This window comes from Pleurodeles waltl, chromosome 12 (assembly GCF_031143425.1).
Source record: "Pleurodeles waltl isolate 20211129_DDA chromosome 12, aPleWal1.hap1.20221129, whole genome shotgun sequence".
Taxonomy (NCBI): Eukaryota; Metazoa; Chordata; class Amphibia; order Caudata; family Salamandridae; genus Pleurodeles; species Pleurodeles waltl.
Genome location: NC_090451.1, coordinates 491,017,503 through 491,040,734, shown reverse-complemented (window position 1 = coordinate 491,040,734; position 23,232 = coordinate 491,017,503).

Below are 23,232 nucleotides of genomic sequence, written 5' to 3'. Positions count from 1 at the left end.
CGATCTTCTCATGAACCAGATCCCTGACCTTAGGAATCCAGCCAGTGGAAGTTGTTGGTAAATCCCCTATTCCTAAGAGGTGGCAGCACTGGCAGATGATTTATCAACACAAAATTGCTGAAGCTCCTGTAAAAAAGTGAGACGTTCGTTTATGTCAATAGGTGTGTCTGCTGCCACCAAACCAGGGCCATCAAGAGCTGGGACATACATAGGTATCCCAAAAAGGACCTCATAGGGAGTGTGCCCCCCCCCCAAGGACCGTCTTGGAAGATTATTCAGTGCTCTCTGGACCCCATAAAGGTGATCAAGCCAGCTGCGGCCAGAACCTAATACTCTAGCTGTTAAGGACTGCTTTAAATCATGGTTCCGCCTCACCACAACCAAATTTCCCTCAGGATGGTATGGTGAGGAGTAATGGAGTTCAACACCCATCGTCTTCATGGTGTCACTGAATGCCTTGGAGGCAAATGCAGGGCTCTGGTCCGAATAGAATGCTGCTACCGCATATGTACCGATAAAGGTCAGCCGACTGCTAAGGCCATACCCACAGGAATCTGGAACAAGAATCTACAGCGACTAAGATGTATTTGTATGCACCATCAGGTTGACGTGGACCGTAATGGTCCAGGTACACACATTGTAGTGGCCTGCTGGACACCAGGAGGGTGGTATGCAGTGGGCGTTTGATAGTTGAGCCCTTAATTTGTTGGCAAATGTCACAACAAAGGACATACTGTTTTGTCAGTTTGTATAGACCTGGCCACCAGAGGCATTTCTATAAGTGTTACTGTGGCCGAAATACAACCCTGAACAGAAGCGACACCCTCATACGCTGCTTTTATTAAATCAAATCTATGGTCTTGCGTACACCACATTCTGCGCACTGACGTGGTAAGAATATTTTGTAGGGTATGGTTTTGGGAGAGACTTGCCTTCCGCCGAAGCTTTCACAGCAGTCACAATTTCATTATCCAATTTTGTCTGAGAACGAGTCACTGCAGCCACAGAAGCTGTAGCTACTGCGAATTTGGCTGCTTCATCAGCCAAAGTGTTGCCGATAACGTGTACTCCTACATGTTGGTGGCCCAGTGTATGTACTACATGGATACACAGTAGCTTATCCTTAAGATCAGCCCCACAATGTTTTGTGTATTATGATGTTCCCTTTGGAGTCTCTAAACCCGTTCAGCTTCCAATGATTGAGGTAATCATTGTAGGACTGGACGTAGTAGTGTGAGTCACAGACAATTAAAGTCAGCAATCCTAGTTCTGTGTGTTATAGCGCTACAATAAGGGTGCTGAGGTCAGCCATCTGAGCTGTGCAGTCCCCTAGGGTCTGCGTGTAGGTATTGCGAGGGTGGAATACACCATCCTTCATCACTCCACTCACGGCTGCGCAAGCAACTGAATATTTATTTTAAGTACCTACAGCTGGTTGTGCTGACCCATCAGTGTAAATGACAGTATGGTATCTGTCAAGTGCCAAAATATCTAGAGGAGCGGGGTACTCCTGTTCGTATTGGAGAAACTCTTGTGTCTGAAGTTTTGGATCAAAGATATAGTCAACATCGGTGGCAGTCAGGGAGGTTTCCCACTGAATCCAGCATGGAGGTAATGCTTTAGAGTTAGGAATGCTTCCTTTGGTGACAGCCTCTAAGGCTGGCACCGGGGTAACGACAATGATGTGTTTCCCTGGGGCAAGTGGCCTCTCCTTTATGACAGCCATCTGAAGTGCAGTTAGAATTTTTTCTGTAGGTGCAAAACATTGTTCTGCATTGGAGTATAAATGTGATTTATATGCTATGGGCACTGTGTCGCCCTTGTTAAAGGTGACATAAGTAAACCCAATGGCACCAGCAATTATTCTGATGACCAAACTTGTTTTGTTGTCATGGGTGTGCAAGTGTTTGGCTTCTAGCATATCCTGTTGTGATTCCCTAAGGATGCATGTGTGTTCAACTGTCCAGTGTGTGCTAGAAAAATCGGGGCGTATTAAGAAATAATGTGGCTTGATACGTTGTGCATAGTCAGGAATGTAAGTTCTGCCAAAGTTGAAGAAACCAAGTAAAGACTCTAGTTTCTTGAGAGCGTTAGGTGGGTGAAGTTGTGCACATTTCTCTAAAAAGGGCGGGCCAGGCTCTTCCCCTCATTTGATAGCTCGTATCCCAGGAACAGTACACTGAGAAAGGCTATTTAAGTTTTTCTAAAATTGAATTTGTAGCCAAGGGCTGCGAATCCTAAAACGATCCGATCGACCTTGGCAAGATGAATGTTGAGTTCATTATCTGTGAGATAGATGTCATCCATGTAGGACAACGCCTCAGAATCAATATCATGTAATGTTGATGTTACTCGGGCTGAGAACAGCCCTGGGCTGTTCTTGTAGCCTTGGCGTAAACGGCAAAAGCATTTTTATGAGCCAAATGAGAATGCACTCAGGTCGCGATTTTGTGTGCTATGTTTTGGCAGAAAAAAACGTTGGACATATCCAATGTTGTTTTGTATTTTTTGCGCACTATGTTATTAATTAGTGCTGTGCTATGTTATATAGCGTATGTACGTGTATACCTGTTTAAGTGTCTGTAATCTAAGACTATTCTATAAGAATGGCTGGGTTTTGCAACTGGGAATAATGGATTATTCTTTGCAGAGACACAGGGCTCAATTTCTCCCTGGTATTCGAGCTGAGTAAGGATCTTCCTCATTGGAGCTTTTGCTTCATGTTTAACAGGATATTGTGCCTGAGGTTGGGGTGTAGACCTGATAGGCATTACATGGCAAAGAGAATCCTTGTCCCAATCTACATGATTGCGGTACAATGCAGGTGCCTGCGCTAAAGCCTAATTGACAGGGTAGGCTTGTTTCGCCACCTCCAGAACAAGATCAGAGAAAGAAGGCAAAATTACATCTTCCCCATGTCGAAGCCTACAGATGTGCTCTGGTGGCCAGTCCCTCTCGGCCAGCAGGATATCACAACTCAGTTCATCCCAGAATATCACACCAATGGTGCGCTCCAGGTCTCCCTCAATTTGGATATCTAAATCATAAACCCTTTTGGATGGGACAACGTGGACACCTGCAGTCTCAACTGCAATGAAATCGCTAGTTGCTGTCGCATCCAGATGATCTTTCAGACTCTGGTGACATATCGTGACCTCTGCTGCACCGTCTAACAGTGTCACTGCCCACGTCTTGTCCTTCAGCAATGTTCTCAAGTGCACTGGCATTCTGAATTGACAGTGCTGCCACCTTTTTCTTTTTAAACTTTGGCTTTTGTTGTGGGGACTTTTCTTCTTTTTTGTCTGAAGGCTGTGGTGAGTCTTTCTTCTGTTTCATGTATTCAGGATGTCGATCAGGACAGACCCCTCTCTCGCTACGTCTGTCTAGTGCATCCTGAAAAAAACGAGAGGGGCGTGAATAAGTATATCTGTTAGGAGCTTCTATATTTTTTCTATTTCTGAGAGTATATCTCCTTTTGGAGTTCTCTGGATGTGGAGAATCAGCTCTCTGGTTTCGTCTATCTTTAAATAGTTTTTCCTTATCCCAGTGCTTCTTAGAACCCTCCTGTGCCTGTTTAGTACCTTCCTTAGGAGTGGTACTCTGTATTTCAAGCTTCTTCAGTTTGCCTCCCAAACTATTCCGTCCTCTACTAGTATAGGTGTCGGAAATTATTTTCGATAGCTCTTTCTCCCGGTCCACATGTGGAATCTCTCGGAGGCGCTGGCCTATAACTAGTGCTACTGCTTCCTCTTTGATATTACTGAGTATGATTGAGGAGACTGCGTTGAAGTTCTGCATTCATTTCGTCCCCAAATCCAGGGCTGGTGCAGCCCCGTGCTCATTCTGTATTTGTTTTAACACTTACGGTAAATTGGCAAGTGTTGCGGTACCATGTATGGTAGTATAAATTCCAGCAAAGACTGTACCCCATGTGGTGCAGTCATCCACCGAGGGAATCATCCCAAAGAGCAAGCACATTGTGAGAAGTCTGTTTCTTCTGTGGTACTGTATAAGGAAACATCACTTCCAGCTGATTTGTTTTCTGGGCTATCCAGGACGGTATTTTTTCCCGTTCTGTGGGTACCTTATCCATGATAGTATGTACTGTTTGTGGATTAATCCCAGTAGCCAATTGATATCCAGTAGGTGCTGGATGCGCTGGTGTAGTGTTCAAAGTTCGCATTACGAACTGAACAAGTCGTCTGTAGAGTGTTACTAGTTCAAGATATAGGTTTTGCAGGTCTGCTGCCTGCATGTTTTGTATACCTGGGTGAGGCGTGTACGTGGCCAACATAGGCAATGTTGGTCCTTCATTACCTAAGGGACCTATTCTCACGGGTTGTATTACATGTTGTAGGGTGCCTTCAAACTAGTTCTGATGCTCCTGATAAGTGAGCGGTATTTCAAGATATTGGTATGCTTGGTACTGTATTGGTACATTTGCAATTCTTATGTGTGGAATGTGAATGTAGTGTTGTCTTCCTTAGGAAAGTGAACCTAGGAATAAAACGTTTCTTTTTGGTAGGCATCACTAGATTCCACTATGAATGTTACATCCCTGCCCTCCTCTCTCAAACCATGCTCTACTAGGTGTAATGTTAATGCTTGTCTAGCATTCTCAGGAATTTCTATGGTGTTAGCCATGTTGTGAAATGGGTAAAAGAGAGATGGAACACCAAATGGGGAGCAAAGTCCTTTTAAGAGTTTGAGCTCGAACAACCTACAGCCTAATTAGGTGCTGCCTGTTCAGCTGAGGGGGATCTTCCCCAAGACCACGGACGTCTCCGTATAATGGTACTTAGGATACCTGTTGTCTGTGAGAAATTGATAGTCAGGGTATCCGTAAATTAGTGCCTAAACACCATAGTTGGTGGCGCAATGTCTTAGTTTGACTCTTGCTCTAGGCAAGACTGCTGGTTTAAGGATGACAGTACTTATGTTTGTAGGCGACTATGCCAGTCCTATAACAAGTCGCAACTGTCGTCCCAACCCTCCCGGCTCACAAGCAGCACCTCACCAAAAACCCAAACAGTAAAAGGTGATTTGTGGCAGCCTTTACACGTGGACTCAAGAATGTGACATCTCAGGGAGTGTCATGGTTCAACGGAGATTACCCCTTTCTCACATAAACACTGTGTCTCAATCAAACACAGACAATGAAGAAGATGGAGTAAAGTTTCAATAGGTTTTATTTAGCAAAACTGCAATCTGCGATAAGTTGCATGGGCTGCAACGATTAGGATAATGAACAGTGCAAGAAACAGAATGGTAAAGACAAGAGTCATTAATACGAAGACCCCCACCATCTTGCAATAACATGTAATGACCTAAAGTATGAGATATGTTCTAATACCCAAGTAATGAGCCTAACCTCTAACCTAAAAGAGAGCTAGGTGTGATAAACCTAATCTGCCAATGCCATGTCCATGAGAAGAGCCCCCCAACCCTTGTTACCTTGGAATGAGGTCTCTCGCTTAGACTCCGTAGGGATACGAAGACTGGGTCAGCATCAAGGTGACGTGCAGCATCGATAGCTGTGATGGCATCTGGTCGGAATCCCTCTGACTATCTGTTTAAGTGAGGAGTATTTATACAGATCTGCTTGGACCCCTGACGTAGGTCTGTTTCCAAACAATAGATAACAAGACATGCTTGGGACGGTAAGTTATATAAACAATTCCCTCAAAAGCGTGAAGAGGGAAAGTACTTAATGTGAACACCTACAATTTGTTTATCTTTGTCGCCTGATATTGACGCCTTAGCGCAGTGGCACTGATAACAGGAAACTAAAACATAGGCCTTAACTAAAACAAGGCAGACATATTAAAAGATATAATTAAATAAATGCGCTACAACAGAGTAAGCTAAGTAGGGTAAAAGTCACTAGGTGACGGGGGCACGAGGCTGCAAGCCAAAGGCTAAGCTAACTCCTGTATCCCATTAAAACAAACTAGGATTCACTACATAGTGTTCTTTAAAGAGGTGCAGCTTGAACTTTCCAAAACTGGAACAGTATTGGGGTGGTCCTGGTTGATACAAGGATGTTGTTCTAGATCCTGGGTGCATAGCTGGGAAAGGCATTCTGCCTTGTATTTTTTCTTTTTTACAGTTTTTAGTCTACATTCTGATGATGTCCTGGCTACAGGTTTGCCAAGTACCGCCAGAGATAGTGGGCATGTCTGCAATGTGAGTGGAGGTGCCCATCATATTAGCTTTGAAAATGACCCAGCTGGTTATGAAGATTCTTAAAATAAAAAAAAGGGGATCAAGGTGAATTGAAACGCACCATCTTCCTTTATTATATATATGCAATTTATGGCACTTTTGGGTGCACGGGTCGTGAGGGCCAACCCCCTAGACCTCAAGTAACCATGGGTTCATAACATTGAAAAGTCATGAGATGTCAGGAGATCGGATGGCGTTCTGCCGTGGAGCGCGTTACATACTGCAATTATGAGCCCTGAAGAAGCCCGTGAGGACAAAACGCGCTGGCTATGATGGATTAGATATTGTCATTGTGGATAAATAAAGAACAAAAAGTTTTCATAAGAACTCTATTGAATTATGTGATTTTTGAAGAAATTTGATAATTTTGTGGATATCAATGGACACTTCAATGTGCTGGGTCTCCTTTTCATGGTTATGAAGATGTTGCGGTCTGGCAAGGGGAAGTGATCATAGTTCTTCAGGCCCTGGAAGAGACGTGCTGCAGTGCGTAGGATGTCCTTAAGGAGTGCCATTGTGGAGTGTATAAGGCCAAGGAGCTGGTTGTTACCACCATCCAGAAATGAGACAGTTGCACTTTATTTAGGGAGAGAGAGCTACCAGGCGGTGTTTGGTTTGTTTTAGCAATGTATTGCTTGACAGTGAGGTTGGTGTCAAGGATATGGCATGGCAATCATTTAAAGTTGCGGTTCTAAACTATCAAGTTTCATGTCAGTCTCCAAATGTCACCCTACCTCCAACAGTGAGTGGAGAGAGCACTATCCTAGAGACTAATGTCCAGCATAGTCTAAAACAAAAAAATAATAAAAGGGGGTGGCGGGGCTAACCAACATGGCCGATCGGACGTGAGCTCCGTCGGCTCTGTCTAAACCCACCCGGGCCATTTATAATGGCGAGCTGAGTGACCCCACGCTAACTGCCCCTGACACAGGGATTTGCCACTAAACCCCCGGGAGGTGAGAAAACGCCAAAAACATCGACCGGGAGCGGAGGATCCCGTCAGCCGAGCCCCTGACCTGCCGCGGAGTGCGCCCGTGCACCCTAGAGACGGCCCGGAAGAGACACGGGGGAACAGCGCTGGGCTGGAGTCCTGCGAGGGGACAGAATCCCACTGGCACCGCGAGGCAGGGAAGAGAGGACTCTCCCTAAACTGGATTGCCTCGGGGTGAGAAGAGTGCTTGAGAGGAGAGAGCCGATGCGGGTGGCAGTGACGCAGTGGAAATCAGGTGAGGCCGACCAGAGGGAGAGGGGAGCTGCCGCCTGGAAGAGGGATGAGGGCCACCCCCTACTGATACTCTCCATCAAATGCAGGAAGAATTAGAGAGCTGATGGGTTCGCCGCACCCGGAGATCTAGGAACCACATGGAGGGGTGAAGACGCAGCCCCAACGCGGGAAATCTTGAGATCGAAGGAGGGAGGCCATTTTGGAGGGAGAGGGTATGAAGACACCCGACCGAGCGGGACAATGGAAGACAACGGGCTAAATGGGGTAGACACAAGTGAGAGGAGCCGAGACACCTATGGCAGGGGACCCCGCCCAATATGATGTGACAGAATCCCAAAGTGTGCAAAACAAGTGAGAGGCTGGGTGAGACAAGAGACACATAGCTTCTCTTCGAGACTTGGGCTGGGACCTAGAGGAGAGTCCCCAGGAGAAGGAGAGAAGGCCCAGGGAGGAGAGTAAACCCTCAAACAAACACTGGGATAAGGTCCCCAAAAGTAGCATATGCCGCAGCGGAAAATCCAAACTAACAGGGTCTCTAGTTATTTCTCACCGGCCAGAGGGGAGAGCGCTGATCAGGCACAGGTAGGACAGATGGAGCTCACAAAGGAAGATCTCTTGTCCTCCCTCCACACCTTCAAAGCTGAACTGCGGGAGGAACACACATCCGACATTAGAGCGACTTTGGACGCATTCCAAGCAGATGTCAACCAGAAAATATCCGCTCTCCAGGCAGATGTGGACTTGGTCGGGGTCGTACCATAGATCTGGAAGCACATATGCAAGACTTACAGCAAAAAGTTACCCCGATGGAGACCGAAATTACAAACATTAAAGAGCAGCTCCACCTCGCCACAATGAAGTGCGAAGACTTGGAAAATCGTGCATGGAGGGATAACATAAGTCTGAGGGGTCTGGAAGAAGGAGCCGAGGGGACAGATCTGGAGGCATATGTGACTGGACTATTCTCCACCCTTTTGAGAGAGGATAAGTTGGAAGTGCGGGTGGAGCGGGTACACCGCGTAGGCGCTAAAACCGCAAGCGAGGGGAGGAGACCTAGAGACATCCTGGTGAAGCTGTGCTCATTCAAAGTAAAGGAACGGATTCTACAAAAGACGCGTCAACAAGACTGTGTCTCCTTCTGTGATGCTATTAATTGTGTTTGACCAATGACTTTGTGTTTCACCATTGCGCATATTAGTTGCTCAATGTTCACCAGTGGCACATTACACATTGTATTCAGTTTAGCTGCCTATTGTCTTTGACATGGCATTAGACATTACATTTGGTATTTAGGTTAGCTGCCTATTGGCTTTAACATGGAGTTAGACATTGCAGTTGAGACACTACAGAGGAGCTGTGTTTTTCCAAGCTGTGTTTTTCCACATGGTAGACCAAGCTGTGTTTTTCACACCAGACTATAGCTGATAAGAGAGAGTACATTTAGTGTTTTCCTTTCTGCTCAGCATTGGTAAGAGGAGGGGTCTAGGAGATCTGGCCAGTCTCCAAAGGCGTGCTTAGTTTTACCGAGTCTGAGAGGAGGAGGCACGTTTTTGGAAGGATGGCTCTGGACAACAGCAGAGTTAGCTAGATTGAATCTGCTTTGACTTCAGACAGGAACTAGACGTCAGTTGCCTGTCTCTCGTTTGGGTAGAAAATCTCTTTTTTGCAGTTGAACGGAGTCATCAACTTGAAGCATCAGAAAGATGAAGCTGAATATAGGCCCTACAGCCTTGCCCTACGGTGATGAATTTTGACTTTTATGCTTTGCTTTGAAGTTATGCTATAATATAATCACATGTATTTGCTGTGTACATTGCAACTGAGAAGTACTTTGATATATTTTGTTTCATTGCTGCGACTACTTTTGAACATGTGCTTCCAATCTACTAACTTTGTCTCGCAGGAACCTCGCGGAGAAGTAATAATAAAAATAAATGTCTTCTTTAAACTCAGAAGTGCATTCCAGAGAGGTTCTGTAAGCTCGGTTATGAGATAAGAGCAGGAAAGCAGAACATTTTGGCGAAGACGTCAGTTTTGAAAGTCGGAATTGGAGATTTCAAAGTGCACGATTTAAAAATGTAATTGTTTTTGTTGTTTAGAGAATTAAAGAGGCACGGCAGACCATGTTTGAAAATGCATGTGAAGTGAAACTGCCTTATGGTGCTGTGAGAAACATATTTTCTTGTTTATCAGGACTGTGTGAGTCTTGGGATGAGTGCTGTGATAAAGCATATTTAGAAAATGTGCCTTTTGAAAGAAATAATGTTCCTTTTGTCCTTGACAGAAGGGTTTGGATACTTTTATCTGCTTACAGAAAAATGCAGGAGACATGTAGGCAGTTAGAACATGAAAATAAGAATTTACGTGAGCAAATTAGCCAGAACACATTAATGCAAGATAATGCTGAAATCAATAAAACTGCTGTTTTAGAAGAATCTGGCATTTCCCATTCCAGTAATGAGGGGGTTAAAACAGCTCTGGGCCAGTCTAAGCCTCAGAGTGGGCAAAACACCCCACAGTTTTTGGCAGTTGAAGTGCATTCCTTAACCGATAACACTGAGAACAGAGCTCGGAATATGCCGCTTTTGCAAAGTAAAATTAATTCGGACAAGGCAGAAGTACTGTCGCAAAATGTGCAGTTGTTAGAAATTCAGTGGAACCCACAAAATAGGCAGATGTTGTCACAAGTAAAACAAAAGATTCTTGAGTTTCTTACTATTTGCACTAAGCAAGAGACACCGAGTTTCATGAGCTTTTTTGATTTTTGGAAACAGTATAGCCCTCACCTGAGTGAAATCTTAACACTTTGTATAAAGTAACTAAGAAAAAACATGAGCAGCTGCGCGCTTTTGATTTGGCAAATGAAATAATTCAGACTTTAGGGTTCTGCGCAGTGCAAGAGGGAAACACTGATTTACATATAAATCAGGAACAGGGGAAGACAAGAGTGCCCCTGGAACTTTGGAGTAAGCTTTTGACTTGTTATCAGTGGGTGATGAGTTCACCTAAATCTCACAGTTTAGGACAGGCACAGGAAGCTAGTATCATACACTGGATCTGGTACATGCAAGACAGGGCTAGAGGCACTGCATCCCTACATAAACAGGTGTCACAAGCTCCTTTTCAGTATGAGGAGAGGGTGCAGGGAGTACCACAGGTAAAAGAGTCACCAGTGAAATTGAGTGCACCTTTTGAATTTGTGTCCCCTGAGGATAAAAATCATGTTTGTTTGACTATTGATTCAGATTTGTACAATGTGTGTCAGACTTTAAAGCAAGAGCTGCTTGAGATGTGTCATTTTTACACTGATTCTTGGTTCACTGCCAATGGTTTAGCCGTTTGGTTTTCCACATGGCTTGTACATAACTGGTTCAATTCCCTTGCAGATGTTAAAGAGAAAAGTACAGAAGTGTCCACTCAGAATTCTGACTTAGTGGGGATGGCTAAGTGGGTGCACCAGAAATGTGGGCATCTGGGAGAAAAAGCCACTTACAGGTAGGCAGAGATTAGAGAGATGCACATTCCCCTAGATTTGATAAAAACTGTGATTCCTATTTGTCAGCACGCACAACAGCAATCTGTCCCACAAACAGTCACAGAGCAGTTGGGGAGACGAAAGTTACCAGGACAGATATGGCAAATTAATCAGGTTTTAGGGGGAGTGATTGCTGCAGATTACCAAGGAGAAATCAAAATTATGCTGATAACTAGAAAATAATCTGATTCATTCATTCAGATTGGAGACAGAATTGCCCAACTTGTCAAAAGTGCAGTGAATGGAGGTTTGGTAAAGAAGGAGTCTGCCCCAGCCCTTCTGACAGTGCAAGGAAAGGGAAGCTGTGGTGCAGCAGATAAAAACCTCAGTGCTAAGGTTTGGGTTGAATCCCTAGATAACCCTCCAGAACCTGCAAAAATTATAACAAAGGGCCCCAAAAACGTCCTGCTGATTATAAAACAGGGAAAGGAATAGGAAGGGCACATTTCAGATGACAATTGTTATTTGCAAGAAAAGTCATACTTTTTTCTTTTGCCGATCCTTTCACGTTTTGCCACTGACCATGAGTGTGCTGTGTGGTCTCCCTTCGGGTGTGTGCGTGTGGGGTCGGGAGAGGGACCGAACCCCCAACCTGAACCTGATTGAGTAAAGTACAAGCACCATGGATCCATTTTGCTTAATTGGCGCCTTCAGTTCAAGTTCAACTTGTTTGATTACATACTTCCACTGGAACTAAGTAACCTTATCAGTTAACTGTCTGTGTTTTTTCGTATGGAACTCTGACTTTCGCTTACATTCCAGCAAACCTTTCAGGTGGACTGTGTACCTTTACATGAGTAGAACTCATGCTACATCAAATTGCTATTTTAGAGACACTGTTTTTCAGTCTTTTCTGTGTAGATGTATCTGATGTGAAAAGTTATGAGATCAATATGTTAATCCACTTCCATTGCTTTACAGTGATTGCTTTTATCATTCAAATCTGATTTGCTTATAATGTTTTTTTTTGTGTTAATGTTTTTGTTTTTGTTTGTGTTTGAAATAAGAGGTATGTAAACAAAAATTAATTGGTCAAAGGGTGGAATGTGATGCTATTAATTGTGTTTGACCAATGACTTTGTGTTTCACCATTGCGCATATTAGTTGCTCAATGTTCACCAGCAGCACATTACACGCTGTATTCAGTTTAGCTGCCTATTGGCTTTAACATGACATTAGACATTACATTCTATATTCAGTTTAGCTGCCTATTGGCTTTGACATGGCATTAGCCATTACATTCTGTATTCAGTTTAGCTGCCTATTGGCTTTGACATGGCATAAGACATTACGGGCCAGATGTAGCAAACTGTTTGCGACTCGCAAATGCGTGATTGCTACGCAGAAATGCATTTTGCGAGTCGGAACCGACTCGCAAATTGCAATTCCGAGTCGCAAATAGGAAGGGGTGTTCCCTTCCTATTTGCGAATCGCAGTGGTATGCAATTCCATTTGCGACCGCGTACGCGGTCGCAAATGGAGTCGCAGTTACCATCCACTTGAAGTGGATGGTAACCCACTCGCAAACAGGAAGGGATTTCCATGGGACCCCTTCCCCTTTGTGACTGGACCCAAAATTATTTTTTCAGGGCAGGCAGTGGTCCAAGGGACCACTACACGCCCTGAAAAAATACGAAACTAAAGGTTTTTTGTTTTTTTTCTAAGTGCAGCTCGTTTTCCTTTAAGGAAAACGGGCTACACTTGGAAAAAAAAAGCACTTCTTTATTTAAAAGCAGTCACGGACAAGGAGGTCTGCTGTTCCCAGCAGGCCTCCATCCCCGTGAGTGCCCAGAGTCGCTATGGGGGTGCAAATTGCGACCCACCTCATTAATATTAATGAGGTGGGTCTTTGCGACCCCATAGCTACTCGCAGAAGGTGTCTGAGACACCTTTCTGCATAGCAAACTGCGACTTGCAATTTGCGAGTCGCACGGACTCGCAAATTGCAAGTCGCAATTTGCTAGTTTCCTACATCTGGCCCTACATTTGGTATTTAGGTTAGCTGCCTATTGGCTTTAACGCGGAGTTAGACATTGCAGTTGAGACATTGCAGATGAGCTGTGTTTTTCCAAGCTGTGTTTTTCCACATGGTAGACCAAGCTGTGTTTTTCACACCAGATTATAGCTGATAAGAGAGAGTACATTTGGTGTTTTCCTTTCTGCTCAGCTTTGGGAAGAGGAGGGGTCTAGGAGATCTGGCCAGTCTCCAAAGGCTTGCTTAGTTTTCCAGAGTCTGAGAGGAAGGTGCACGTTTTTGGAAGGATGGCTCTGGACAACAGCAGAGTTAGTTAAATTGAATCTGCTTTGACTTCAGACAGGAACTAGACGTCAGTTGCCTGTCTCCCGTTTGGGTAGAAAATCTCTTTCTTGCAGTTGAACGGAGTCATCAACTTGAAGCCCCAGAAAGATGAAGCTGAATATAGGCCCTACAGCCTAGCCCTACGGTGATGAATTTTGACTTTTATGCTTTGCTTTGAAGTTATGCTATAATATAATCACATGTATTTGCTGTGTACATTGCAACTGAGAAGTACTTTGACATATTTTGCTTTCATTGCTGCGACTACTTTTGAACGTGTGCTTCCATTCTACAAATTTTGTCTCTCAGGAACCTTGTGGTGCAGTAATAATAACAATAAATATCTTCTTTAAACTCAGAAGTGCATTCCAGAGAGGTTCTGTAAGCTCTGTTATGAGATAAGAGCAGGAAAGCAGAACACCTTCCAAGGTGCAAGATGCTCCTTCTACCAATACATTGCTACGCTGGCGCAGCGGCAACAGTTCCACCCAGTGACAGAAGCACTGCGAGAAAAGAACATAAGATAAAGACGGACCTTTCCCTTTGGTGTAGCGTTCGAACTTCACAATCGAGCATGTCATTTCACAGCAGCCGAGGACGCAGAGGCGGTGCTGGGCCTAGAGACTGGAGGAGGGAGGGGAGACCCAGATATTGCTGCTGGAACGGGACGAAGGGAGGATACCCCTGCCACGTTGACTGAACAATGGAAACAACAGAAGAGGGGAAGAAAAACCTCCAAGAGATGATCGTATCTGGTTGCCAGACCTGGGTGAGGGCCTTGTTGGATCTTCAGAGATTTCTGGGAGGTAATACCAGAGAGTGACATTGATGGAACTGGGATGATGGGGGGATCTCCTCCTGGAAGACTGACCAGCAACAAGAAATATGAGACTGGCCTCAGCAGAGTGTAACATTTAAAACTTGGCCCGCTTCCGCAGAGCTTGGGAAGATAGAGAGGGTCCCTCTGATGATATACTTTACAGGCCAAGGTTGGCCCGGGGGTGGGGGGAGTGGGGCGGCATTGGTACCTGTTTACGAATTGAAGCACCTAGGGAAACTTAGAGTTCAACGTTTTATGGTTTACAAGCTTATATCCTGTTTGAGATGTTCGTTTTTTCTGTTTAGTGTTTTCCATCCCCTTAGATGTCGGAAGAGGCAGGTGGACTACCCAATGTTTGCTTGGTGCATTGCAGAGGGGAAGGAGGGGGTCAGAAGGCAGAGATGGGAGATGAGACTGGAGGTCGGCTTGAGAGAGGCTCACGCTTGGGGGCTATCCTGGAACTGCTTTCATGGAATGTGAAGGGGCTTAACTCCCCCACTAAGCGGTCGCAACTGAGGAAATACCTCGATGACCACTGCTATGATATTGTGGCCTTGCAGGAAACACACTTGAAAAGGAGGGAGGGACAGCGTCTAAGGAATAAACACTATAGCTTGATTTCAGTAGCCTCGGCTCCAAAGAAACACTGAGGGTGGCCCTGATGTTTCGCAACTCTGCCCATTTCAAAGAAACAGGTTCTAAGAAGGATAGAGAGGGCAGGTACCTAATGATGAAAGGCAATTTAGTAGGGAAAATGTGTACGATATCAACCATTTATGCCCCTAACAGCAGTCAAAATCAATTTCTGCTTCATTTCGTGAGAGAATTAGAAGGCTTTGCAGAAGGCGAGATAATTCTAATGGGAGACTTCAACCTAGTTTGGTACGCTGCCCTAGACACGACACACCCGCAAAGATCACAGACAAGTGTTTTTTCCAGATCGGTGAAATCCGCCTTCCACTGATTGGGGATTTTTGATGCATGGCGGGCTCTGAAACCCTTGGAGAGGGTTTATACCTTTTTTTCACATACCCACCGCTCTTATTCGATAATAGACTATGGGGGTCATTCTGACTTTGGCGGGTGGCGGAGGCCGCCCACCAAAGTACCGCCGTCAGAATACCGCTGCGCGGTCAAAAGACCGCCGCGGTAATTCTGAGTTTCCCGCTGGGCGGGTGGGCGACCGCCAGAAGGCCGCCCGCCCGCCCAGCGGGAAACCCCCTTTCACGAGGATGCCGGCTCCGAATGGAGCCGGCGGAGTGGAAAGGGTGCGACGGGTGCAGTTGCACCCGTCGCGATTTTCAGTGTCTGCAATGCAGACACTGAAAATCTTGGTGGGGCCCTGTTAGGGGGCCCCTGCAGTGCCCATGCCCATGCCCATGCCCAGGGGCCCCACGACACCCGTTACCATTACCAGAACCAGGCTGGCGGTAAGGGGGTCGGAATCCCCATGGCAGCGCCGCCATGGAGGATTCCTCAGGCCAGGGGAAAACCGGCGGGAAACCGCCGGTTTCCCTTTTCTGACCGCGGCTTTACCGCCGCGGTCAGAATTGGCCTGGATGCACCGCCAGCCTGTTGGCGGTGCATCGCGGTCCCCGGCCCTGGCGGTCCATGACCGCCAGGGTCGGAATGACCCCCTATGTGTTCCTGAGTAAAACAGCGCGACAGATTCTCAATTCTATGGTCATCCTTCCAATAGTCATATCGGACCATGCCCCAGTGGGGGTTGGCCTGAACTGCTCCCCTGCACATACTTCTGCCGGGCGCTGGTACTTCCCAAACGTATTGACCAGAGTCACAGCATCCCATAAAGATCTACGGTTAATGATCAAAGAATAATTCCAATATAATGAGGTGGGAGACACGAGCCCAGGTGGTGTCCATCAAGGGTAAACTACAAGCTATTTACACCAACAGGGCAGAATTGACACTGCTGAGACTTCAGAAATCTCAATATGACAAGGGCAACAAAATAGGCTCCTCCCTGGCAAGACAGTTACGTAGCAAACAGGCCCGAGACTACATAGGGCAAGTTAAAGACGAGCGTGGAGAGCACCTCACTGAAGATGAAAAAGCTAAGGCATTCAGACGGTTCTATGACCGTTTATATCGCTCAGATCAACCATATGCCCACACCCAAGAATCTTATCTACGTATCATTCACTTGCCACAGGTCTCTGAGGAGACGAATGCAATGCTAGGAGCACCATTCTCACCAGAGGAAGTTCAGGAGGCCATTGACGCCCTTCCCCTACACAAGGCTCCTGGGAGTAACGGTTTTACAGCTAATTTTTATAAAACCTTTGGGACGGAGCTAGCAGGAAAGCTTGCTGCTCTATTTAATTATATACCAGAGGAAGAAGCAGTAACCCCATCGATGGGGGAAGCGTTGATCACTCTAATACCTAAAGTGGGGAAAGATCCCCAATTATGCGCCTCATATTGGCCCATCGCCTTACTCAATCTCAACGCCAAGTTGTACCCTAAAATTTTGGCGCGGAGGACGGAAGATGTGATGCCGGTGCTGATACACCCAGACCAAGCAGGTTTTATCAAGGGGCACCAAACGCATAACAATTTATGCTGGGTTATCCATTTGATAGAAAAGACTTCTAAGAAACAGATCCCGGCGCTCCTCTGAGAGTCCATGAGACACTTCGGATTCGGAGAGCAATTCATAACAATGGTCATGAGCAACTACTCATGCCCCAGGTCCCGCATTTCGGTGAATTGGAGTGGCATCAGAGTTTTTTGAGCTGTCAAGATGGACAAGGCAGGGATGCCCTCTTTCCCCGCTGCTTTTTGCATTGAGCGTCGAACCCCTGGTGGTACGGGTGCGAGCATGTCCCTCTTTCCCGGGAATTCAATTTGGCACTGATCACCACAAAATTTCCTTATTTGCAGATGACATATTATTATTCGTCACTGAACCGCGCACATCCTTTGCAGCAATTCAAGAGGAGCTCGTCTTATTTGAACAGGGCGCAGGTTTCAAAGTTAACATGGGGAAATCATCCCTTCTCAACCTGTCTCTGCCCCGAGGGAAATGACCCAAATCGCCTCTTGGACCCCATTTTTGTGGGCTAAGAAAGAAATTACATATTTGGGTATACGACTTGTCCCCAAGGTGTCCTATATGTTAGGAGCTAATTACCCTCCCCTGATCAAGTCACTAAGAGAAGATTTTAAGAGGTGGTCCCCACTCTGGTTGTCCTGGCTGGGACGCATCAATAGCATTAAAATGACAGTGCTTCCCAAATTTCACTACCTCTTTCAAGGCCTCCCTGTGGAGGTCCCGCTAGATTTTTTTGCAGAGATCCGGACGATGTTCACGGTGTTCATCTGGCAGGGAGCAAGGGCTTAGGTATTACACAAAGTTCTAATGCACCCTAGGGAAGAGGGTGGTTTAGCACTCCCTGACCTTCATCAATACTATAGAGCTTCACAGCTGCGAATATTAGCTGAGTGGTCCCTCCGAGAGTCTGAAAAATTGTGGCTACACATGGATAGGGCAGTGATGGGCTGGAGCCTCCGGGATATACCTTGGAAGCGCAGGGAAACACGCCCACAGAATGCATATTTAAGCACACCCATTGCCACTACCCTTAAGGTGTGGGAAAAGGTGACTAGAGCCTATGAGATTACATCCTTTCCTTCACCACATACCCCCATCCATTTTAACAAGGCTTTCCCCCCGGGGAAAGCTCTAGGGTCATTTGATAAATGGAGGGAAGGGGGGTGTTTGCGAATTGCAGACCTATATCATGGGGACCAACTCCGCACATTTCATAATTATTGTAGAGATTTTCAGCTCCCACAATCTGAACGCTACCATTATAATCAGTTGGTGCACTGGGTCACACAACCAAACATAAGGGAGGCAGCCACAAGAGAGTTACTTCCGATGGAGAGATTTGTGCAAAAGGGAGGAGTGACAAATGGCAGTGTTTCAACGCTATATAAAATATTAATTACTGCACAGCGAGTGACAACACCCCGACATATCACCTTCTGGGAACAGATGCTGGGCGTCGAGGTGGGGGAGGATAACCGGCGACACCTATACCAAGACATAACTAAGCATAACCGCTCAATAAACACCAGAGAAGCACACTATAAAATATTGTACAATTGGTACCTGTACCCCGAAAAGCTTAAGAAACTATGGGGGTCATTCTAACCCTGGCGGTCCAAGACCGCCAGGGCTAAAATGACGGGGGCACCGCCAACAGGCTGGCGGTGCCCCGCTGGGCATTCTGACCGCGGCGGTTTGACCGCGGTCAGAAGTGAAAAACCGGCGGTCTCCCGCCGGTTTTCCGCTGCCCATTTGAATTCCCCATGGCGGCGCAGCTCGCTGCGCCGCCATGGGGGATTCTAACAGCCCATACCGCCATCCTGTTCCTGGCGGTTCGCCCGCCAGGAACAGGATGGCGGTATGGGTTGTCGTGGGGCCCCTGGGGGCCCCTGCAGTGCCCATGCCAATGGCATGGGCACTGCAGGGGCCCCCGTAAGAGGGCCCCACAAAGAATTTCACTGTCTGCATTGCAGACAGTGAAATTCGCGACGGGTGCCACTGCACCCGTCGCACCTTCCCACTCTGCCGGCTCCATTCGGAGCCGGCGTCCTCGTGGGAAGGTCGTTTTACACTGGGCTGGCGGGCGGCCTTTTGGCGGTCGCCCGCCAGCCCAGTGTAAAACCCAGAATACCCGCAGCGGTCTAATGACCGCGGTGCGGTATTCTGGAGGGGGGAACTCTGGCGTGCGGCCTCCGCCGCCCGCCAGGGTGAGAATCACCCCCTATATGTCCAGGCATCCGATAGATGCTGGCGGGGATGTGGTATGTTGGGGGACTTTAAACATATACGGTGGGATTGCCCAAATATCCGCCCCTATTGGCATGAGATCCTATCACACCTTAAAGAGATATTAGGATATCCAATACCAACCTCTCCAAAACATATTCTCCTGGGCCTACGAGTACAGGAACTACAACACCAATCGCAGGAGGACCGCGCAATTCTATGGTTGACACTAGGGGCGGCAAAGACAACATTGGGGTCCTATTGGAAGAAGGTGGACCCACCCCCTGTGTCTCTGTGGTTTACCAGGCTGTGGAGAAGTCTTGCCATGGAACGCCTGGTGGATAAAGGGGAGGGATCACGCAGAAGTTTTGATTATATATGGGATCCTCTGGTTAGGTTTCTCTCTAAGGGCTTACCCCTTACTGCATGCGGTCCCCGGCTATGAGCACTACACCTCTTCCATATATAAACTCGACCCCCTGAGATCTGAAGAGTGGTTCTAAAATGGTCTTTGCATGCACAGAAGGAAGAAGCGGTACCCACTGACTCACTTTAGATACTTTGGATAGACATGACGGGATGGAATACATGTTGTGTTGATATATATTGTTTTATATTTGTTTTACAATTTAAAATTCAATGGCTGTACTCATCGCCAGAAGATAAAAAGGCTGCCTTAAATTTGTGCTCTCTATTTAAAATGTCAAGGGTAAGACGAATCGAGAGGCACCGGAAACGAATGCGAATGCTATGAGTGACCTAATATCTTGTTCACATAGAAATGTTTAAATGTGTTGAAAAAGTTCAATAAAAATAAATATACACAAAAAATAATAAAAGACAACCCTCTCCTAAACATCATGGGGTGTTTAATCTCAGAAAGATATACAAACAATTGGAGGCAGATTCCCTTTTATGATAGTATCATAAGAGGTAGCAACTGCCTCTCCAGATAAAAGGTTTGAAGTAGTAGACCAGTCGAGTGACTATCTCAATAGGTAAACCAGTCCTACTATGTCTGAGATGGGGAAGAGGAGCTAAATGCAGCAGCAAATATCCCCTCTGTATCGGAGGAAAGGAGGAACTTTGCAAAAGTTCACTTAGCCACAAAAAGCATGGCACTTTCCATGGCTTCATGCACTTTACAATCACTGGTAAAAGGCAAAGGCCGCCTTTAACTTTAATATTAACTTTCAGGCATTTTAACTATTTTGGAGTGCAGTACGATCACAAAACAAGTTCTAATGTCTAACCTCTCCATGCTGTCTTTCAAGCATTTGTATTCTTTGTAGAATTTCTTTTGCTTTCTTCCAATGGTCACCGTTATGCATGGCTTTCCCCTGCTTATCCGTCAGGGAGGAAGGGTCTTTCATGTCAGAAGATTTTTCATTTAGTCTCAAGGAAAAGTCTTCAGCTTTGGAAAACAAAATATAACAATATTAGTATTCTAATATAGAAACGTATCTGTAAAAAGTTATTGAAATTCTATGCTACTTTTGGAAATGGAAACTGAACTTGTGGCATGTGACACGAAAAGAAAAGAGGAAAATGAAGTGGACGTTCACACCAATGCAGCTAACAAGAAAGAGGGGGTTATGAGAAAAGGATGCATTCTAGAAGAGGACACGAGAACCAGAAGAAAAATTAGATTTGGTGTTAGAGGTTTTACACTTAAATTAAGAATTACAAATTTACAATGTTAGCTTGGCATGCTTCTGTAGCAGGGCGAGGTTACAAGGAATGAGAATATTGAAATGACAATGTAATAAAGAATCTTACATTAAGACTAAAATATATTAAGGTTGAAGCCTCCATGATGTGCACTTCAGATTATGTTAAGTGAAAATGAGGAATGTTAAATTCATTAAAATCTACTGAGTTGTGCAATGCATTATTTTAAGGTTGAAGAAGAAAAACAAAAGCTTATAAAAAAACATACAAGGCAAAGATTTTCTGGTTTTGGTTTTCTGTATAACATTTGAAGATTATATACTGGAAGATGGGTATCATACTTCACATAGGTGTGTGATTTAAAATTAGTCACTTACTGGTAAAGCCAGTCCTTTAGGTTTTTTTTCATATATTCACATGTCTGTACCAATGCTCAGGCTGTGAAATCAACTCACTTAAAATAGCAGTAAACAGGGTTAAACATGTCATAACAGGTTTAGTAGCACATTCGCCTCATCTGAAACAACCTGAACTTCAGCCTAAGGTGGAAGTGCACAGGCCTCCTATTCCTCTTAGAGGCCACCATAGCTCAGATTTCATATCACAATTCTGAACAGCCTTATAGAAGTGAGTGTTGACAGGGGAGGAAGGAGGGTTGCATGTGAGTATTTGAAAGATACCAACGCTGGAGAACTGGAGTTACAGGTAACTAATTATTTCGGCAGCATTGGATCTTTCAATTAGTCACATGCCTGAACCAGACTAATAAGCGGTATGTAATATTTGAGTAAGGTGGGAAACAGCTCACCTTTTTAAAACAAATTAAGTATAACTGTTTGCCCCAATGCTGAGTTGGCTGCTGCACTCACATCCAGGGAGTAATGCCTGGCAAATGCATGCCTGCTTTTCCATATAGCTGAGGGGCAAACGCCATGTAAAGATACTGCAGCACAGAGTGCAGCTGTTGTTGCTATGCTTCTGGTGGAATTCACCCTCACGTTGCACTGGAGAGGACGCTTTGCCTTACTGTGGCAACAAAGGTGATGCAGGCAGACAGCCAACGTGAGATGCCTTGTTTAGTTAGCAGACGGGCTTATCTTAGATCAGGGTTCTGCAAAGTCGGTCCTGAAGAGCAGGGTCCATGCCAGATTTTTAGCATATCCACATTTAGAAAAAAGATGTTTCAGAAATCTACTGTTTTCTAAATGTGGATATGCTAAAAATCTGGCATGGACACGGCTCTCCAGGACCGACTTTGCAGAACCCTGTCTTAGATGGTGGAATGAGACCAATAGTTGATCTGAAGAACATAAGTCCTTGGTTCTGTCGATATACAAACATGCCTCATTTGTGGACATCCAGCAAGTGCAGAGATCTCGTCGCTGAAGTGAATGGATTAGTGAAGTAAAGACGGCGGCATAGCAGGTTCATTTAAGGGAAGGTTTGCCAGAACTTTTGGCATGAATTTTCGATGGATGGATTTGAAAGAAGGAAGAATGAGCTGGTACAAAATAGTGTTTGGCTCTCTTGGAACTAGAAATGCCCATCTGGTGGAAAGGCCCTAGGAGTCATTTCAAGACCTGTTACAGTTTTACGTTCACCGGAATCTGGAAATACCAAACAAGTGAACCCTCCCCAATGAATACCTTGTCGCGTGGGCTCTCATTATCCTAAATGAGACCACTGGATTTCTAGGCAGCAGGATCGATAACGGTGTAGGGGACTGAGTCTGACCCACGTGTAAGGAACTCTGTCACCCTAAATCCGTTTTTTGCTCCGGCTAACTAGCAGTGCCTCATTTCTCCCACGGGGAAGAGATGATTGGGCAGCCGAGCGCATGACATCTTTGGAACTTCTCAGGGAAGTCGTGGTCACTCAGATCCAAACCAACTCTCTCATTTACAATATGATCTCATATACAAATGACAAAGACAGTATAAGTTTTATATAATGATTTAATAAAACAACTGTATTTTAGATAATAAGGCGTGAGGCGCAATAACCAGAACCATACAACACAGTAGGATTGAAATAGTCACCAGGAGAGTAAAACATAAGAACAAAGCGATCATCGTGTCTAATAGTTTCTACTCTCCCTCTGCTTGTTCTTTTTCGAGCACAGCATGTTAAGCTTCTAGCTTGCCTGTCTGTATCACTGGGGAGACATCAGCCCTCATACCTGAGCAAAGGCCTGTGATCTTGGTTCAGCATCTGCAACGAGGCAGTCAGCGTCTAGTTGTGGTTCCCTGGTCGGAATCTCCCTCTTGCGTGTATTGGGACAAGGAAGTGATTTTATAACTAACATGTCAGTGTGATCACAAAATGTCCCTACGCAGGAATGCCAAGTCTAAACTCCTACCACGTCTATCGGCAATGTACCAGACTGTATCCCTGACTGAAGCACAGAGTGAACGTGTTATGGAGAACTCCAGTGCTGAAGTAGGCAAAACAGTGTGATATGAATAAAAAACAAAACCGTAGAACTGGCTATTTGAAAAATAACAGTACAAAGCCTAATAAAAAGCATTTAGAGCAAAGTGCACAGAGGCTCTAAGCTGCCAGCAAATGAATAAAATACATCCAAGGCAAAGTGCACAAAGGCCTAAAGCCTGAAGCTAACGCGCAAAGGATACGTAAAACTAACCACACTACACCC